Raw genomic sequence first — 4,681 nt, 5'->3', positions numbered from 1 at the left:
TCACGCATGGGATGAGATACACAGCCTTGGACTATAACCAAAAAACTATAATACATTTTACGAATTTGGTACTATTTTGGATTAGGGATGAAGACTTTGCGCTGTGCTGAGAAAGTTAATTGGAAATTCCCCCAATATGTCGAACACAAGCAAAAATACGATTTACACTGATAATTTATTTAACATTTATTTAGAGAAATATACAATTATTGGTGCAAATATAGATGAAACAAATTCTATTGTTTCTAAATTGTAATGGTAAGTATTTACTGATAAAATAATAACAATAACATATAAAATTTTTCTTAATCAGAAAAAGAAAACATATTACCTTACAATGTAATAAAGAATTAGATCAATCCTCATAATCACTGTCGTCGGTATCTTCATTTGGATTTTAAATGATGACGGGGTAAATTGCTTCGATGAGATTTTAATGCATCCAACATTATTCTATTACCTTTTCACATTTCTGCACACTTTTTCCCCAAATTGCAGGGTATTCAATATTTCTTGCTATGTTTCCAAAACTGTTACATCACTGTAACCGTTACGTCCAATATAGTTATCGTAGTAAATTTATCATATTTTCCATATGTTCATTGGGAATGAATTCACAATGGTAAAGAGGCAGTCTTAACATAATATGTCCAAAACAGTATGGAGAGAGGTCCTTATATACAAAATTCTCCGTGCAATCCCCTGTAAACCAATAGCACGCCTAATAGATAGCATGCTCAATGACCGAATGTTTCAAGTAGTGATGGGCACAGATATCAGCCTACCAAAGAAACTTAAGAATGGCCTACCACAGGGGTCAGTGCTCTCTCCACTACTATTTAGCTTATACCTAGCAGATATGCCGGAAACACAGTCAAGAAAGTTCGGATACGCCGATGACTGGGCCCTCGCTACACGATGCAGAATACTAGAAACGTCTGAAGAAGTTCTGACGGCAGACTTATATATATTGGGCGAATATTTTCGCATGTGGCGACTTCAACCAAATGCATCCAAAACAGAAGTTAGTTGCTTTCACCTGAACAATAAACTTGCTGGAAAGGAACTCAACATACGGTTTGAAAATACCACACTTACCCACAACAAAACACCGAATTACCTGGGCGTAACACTAGACAGAACGCTATCATTTAAAGAGCACTTAACAAAAACTGCCCAAAAGTTGAGTACAAGAAATAACATTATACAGAAGCTCTGCGGTACCATCTGGGGAGCATCGGTTTCCACTCTCCGCTCTACTGCCTTAGCCCTTGTTTTCTCGACCGCTGAATATTGTGCTCCAGTCTGGCTACACAGTCCACACTTAAAAAAGGTCGACAATCAGCTGCACAGCACTATGAGGATGATAGCTGGTACAATTAAATCAACTCCAATGGCTTCCAGTATTAAGTCACATCCCACCTCCACATTTACGACGAGTCGACGCACTTACACGTGAATACAAAAAGATCATGAACAATATAAACCTGCCGATCCACCAAGATACCGAGAATGCACGAAATACCCGTCTCCATTCTAGAAAACCACCAATTAAAACGGCAAGAATGATACATGAGGAGTCCCAAGAATGGAACGAATGGCAAAATAACATGCCCTGCATTACCCATAAGCCACCAGGTTTTGATCTTCCACGCAAAACATGGTCCACTCTAAATAGGATCCGAACCAGACATGGCAGATGTGCCTACATGCTACATAAATGGGGAAAGAACCCGTCTCCTCAATGTGACTGTGGGGAGAACCAAACCATCGACCACATTATTCAAGAGTGTCCCTCAAGATCCTACAATGGTAGCCCTGAAGACTTCCTGTTTGCAACTTCAGAGTCAATTGATTATATTAATACACTTGATGTTTGTTTGTAACTATTTAAAGTTTGTCAAATACCTATATTACTAGTGTTTGTGTATTTGTTCTAAATGTGTTGTAATTGCCATACGATAAATAAATAAATAAATGTCCAAAACTATGTATAATCTCGTCTATTTTAAATATTTTTTGCTTTTCATTCATTTTGGCTAAATGTAGTAATTTAGACTTAAAAGAAATTCGTTAACCATTCTTTTATTTTATGTACTGTCCAGGAATTTGTTTTTTATTAAAAGTTTCCGAATGGAATTATCCAAGATTGGCCAAGACTATAACAGATGGTTCATGTAAACTTGGAAGCAGTTTTTCTTTAAACCATTTCACAAATATCTCCGTATTCATGTAATTATGATAATTATGATAATTACGATAATTAGCTGATTTTGATTTTGACGACACAAAATCCGCTCCATCAATAAAACCGTGTTTTCCCTCCGAATTCAATATAATATGCCTCTTTCTCTCAGTATCGATGTGTGTTATGGATTTTATACTCTCGTCCTGGCAAATCCATTTTTTTTCCATCTTTAGCAAAAATCCACGTTTCGTCTAAATAAACAAATGAAATTATTTTAGAACACACTAAATTTTCACCTACATTGACCGTAAAAAATACAATAGAACTAGTTAATAAAATACATTTTCAATTACCAAATAACTCCAGAATAATGTCATTTGACAAAAAAAATATTGTTCCTAGTATTCCTTCTACAGAAACTTTTGTTCTAGTAAAAACGTTTTAGACCATACCATTACAAATACAATCATTACATCTGAAATTTTACATCTTCTTGAAACTTACAATAGAAACAGAACAGAATCAATCCATAAAATTTCTAGATTTAAAAACAACATGAGTTCTCCGTTATCCATAAACCTACCCATACTGACACCAGAATACACAATTCATCATACCATTCTACACAAGATAAATTGGCAACCTACCGTAGTGTTACATAGATTAATTGAAATTCTCATGTCAAAAAAACAACTACGAGTTAAATATCATTAAGCAGATAGCAGTAAACAATGAGTACAAAGCAAAAACGCCCAGTACCTGCTGCTCGATTACCTCTACCGACAAGATATCAACAAAAATAGCAAACACATAAAAAAGAAAGGAATAACACCAGCTTTCAGAACAAACGACAAATATATTAAGAAAAACAAGAGCCAAAAGAAAAACCACTTACACAGTGTTGTATACAAATGTAAATGTGGCTACTGCCTAAGAACTTACATCGGTCAAACTGGTATAACTTTTAACAAACGCATAGCAGAACATAAAAGGGCCACTTTCAATAATAGAAAAACAGGCTCTACGTACGCACTTCACCCTCTTAAATCACCATAATCATTCTGATAATGACCAATTTCAAATTAATCACAATTAAAATAAAGGCTCTAAGCTATAATTACAGACCAACAGTTCTCTTCTCCTCAACTAATTGAGTTGATGACTATAAAATGTGAACGCATATCAAAAATAGATCCCTTGAGAAAGGCACTCTGTCGAAACAGCTGTAGTGATAAGATATTATAATAAATTTTGTGGAAGTTTTGAAAACAAAAGTTTTCAGTGTTTTATTGTTGTATAATATATGTCTGAATTGTCAATATTGTTTACTGGATGAGGCAGATAAAATTAAATTATGAAAAGAATGTTTTGTATTACCAAGTAACAACACAAAATTTGTTTATTTGCTATTTTGAGAACGATTTCCAAAGTGGAAATTGAAACGTCAAAATCAATGTATTTTAAACTAAAATTGAGGTCAATTCCCAATAAAAATAGTAAATAATATTAAAATGTCACAAGAAAATAACTTCGGAAAAATATTAAATGGTTTGGTCTTTAATAAAATGTTTTAAATTCTTTGAGAATTATTTAATACTCTTTTAGTTAAGTATATTTTTTATTTAGATAGTTTTTAAAATCAGTATGAAATAAAAAAACTTCTCCACGGCGGGGAATCGAACCCCGGTCTCCCGCGTGACAGGCGGGGATACTGACCACTATACTACCGAGGATGGTAGCTATTACTGATTTCATAGTCTTGGAACAAAATAGATTATTTATGAATAACTTATATCTCTGCAAATTTATGGAAACATCATGAGAAAAATAATTTTAAATTTTAGTTTTTTAGTTCTCAAAGATTGCAAATAATTATTTAAAGATTGCAAATTTTTGCAATCGCCGTGGAACCACTACACTACCAAGGATTTTAATTAATATTTTTCTAGTATTTGAACTACTTTGAAATATATTAATACTTTTAAAAATCACGAGACTCCTTTTTTCAATCGTAATATATGTTCTACCTGGCATAACTGAAAAATTCCGAATATATTATCGTTAATACCATATTTAATGTTCTGATTATTAATTTAATAATTTAATGTAATATTTAACCGTATGATAATAACAGAAATTATTGAAATCTAGCGATTTTCTTTCAATTCTATTCAATTTTTGTTTTGTTCTTGGTCGATTATTGTCCTATGGAATGATAGGGAATGGATACACACTCCCGGCAAAGACTAATCTACCCCGAAGGATGACTAATGACCTTAGGTATCGCGTAGTAACCGACCTTGATCCGTCCATAGCTTTGTTCTATCTACTAATGTGCACCAATAATAAAATGTTAAACAAAAGCAAAGTTTATAGGCATAGACAAATAATAAACATATTGATATTGCTGATATTAAGAAAGATAAAGTTGCGTATGTACTTTATATACATGTCCTGCCAGGTGACCTAACCAAATCAATCTTCTTAATTTGG

The 4,681-nt window shown here is 33.3% G+C and overlaps 1 non-coding gene across 1 annotated transcript; it reads right to left on the bottom strand.

The window, feature by feature from the left end:
- Positions 1-3,849: 3,849 nt before the first annotated feature.
- On the bottom strand, positions 3,850-3,921 carry TRNAD-GUC (transfer RNA aspartic acid (anticodon GUC)). Its single transcript has one exon. It is a non-coding gene; the product is annotated as a tRNA-Asp (tRNA).
- Between the last annotated feature and the right edge of the window lie 760 nt (positions 3,922-4,681).

This window comes from Diabrotica undecimpunctata, unplaced genomic scaffold (genome assembly GCF_040954645.1).
Source record: "Diabrotica undecimpunctata isolate CICGRU unplaced genomic scaffold, icDiaUnde3 ctg00000892.1, whole genome shotgun sequence".
Classification (NCBI taxonomy): domain Eukaryota; kingdom Metazoa; phylum Arthropoda; class Insecta; order Coleoptera; family Chrysomelidae; genus Diabrotica; species Diabrotica undecimpunctata.
Note: the sequence above shows the minus strand (reverse complement) of the source record. Positions and strands in the feature narration are given on the sequence as shown.